Below are 632 nucleotides of genomic sequence, written 5' to 3'. Positions count from 1 at the left end.
AGAAGTTGAAGACGTTGGTACGTCTCTTCGATTGGAGAAGAAAAAGGGGGGCTCCTTCTCGTTTCTGGTGGTGTGCCTTTTGCTTGACTATAGCAATCCTCACCGACGCGGAAGACGCTGCCGCAATAGCTCAGTTGGGAGAGCGCAAGACTGAAGATCTTGAAGTCCCGTGTTCGATCCACGGTTGCGGCAATATCTTGCAGTCCGTTTTTGTTCACACGCCCCAAAGTTAGCGCGTGTCTCTGGTTCTTGGCTGGTGTGTGTTACGCTTGGTGCGGCAACAAGTCAACTCGCACTTCCTATTCCTGCCACCCCGATGTTCGTGGTCACAGCGTGGACGAACTTACTCTTTTTTAAGCACGTCTGTCCTCTCTCAATTTCAGCGATTGGTCGAGCGCGGGATCGAACCCTGGACTTTTAGTTTATTAGACTGTCCATTTTCCCTCAGGTCTCCACTGCATGACATTACGATCGTCATACCTTTCCTTCACCACATCCCCACTTAAATCCCCCAATGTTGATAGCTCTTCATTGCCTTACCAATTACCCCCCCAAGGAGGTGTCCCTCGACCCTCTGGCGGGTCCGATTTCTTCCTAAAATTCCCCCCTTGCTAACTGCCGACCAATGGTAC

The 632-nt window shown here is 51.1% G+C and overlaps 1 non-coding gene across 1 annotated transcript; it reads left to right on the top strand.

Moving 5' to 3' along the window:
* Positions 1 to 119: 119 nt before the first annotated feature.
* GNI_211720 lies at positions 120 to 192 on the top strand. The gene has a single exon. It is a non-coding gene; the product is annotated as a tRNA-Phe (tRNA).
* The last annotated feature ends 440 nt before the right edge of the window (positions 193 to 632 follow it).

Source organism: Gregarina niphandrodes, assembly GCF_000223845.1.
Source record: "Gregarina niphandrodes unplaced genomic scaffold scaffold00141, whole genome shotgun sequence".
Taxonomy (NCBI): domain Eukaryota; phylum Apicomplexa; class Conoidasida; order Eugregarinorida; family Gregarinidae; genus Gregarina; species Gregarina niphandrodes.
The sequence above is the reverse complement of the archived record's forward strand: the minus strand, read 5'-3'. Positions and strand labels throughout refer to the sequence as shown.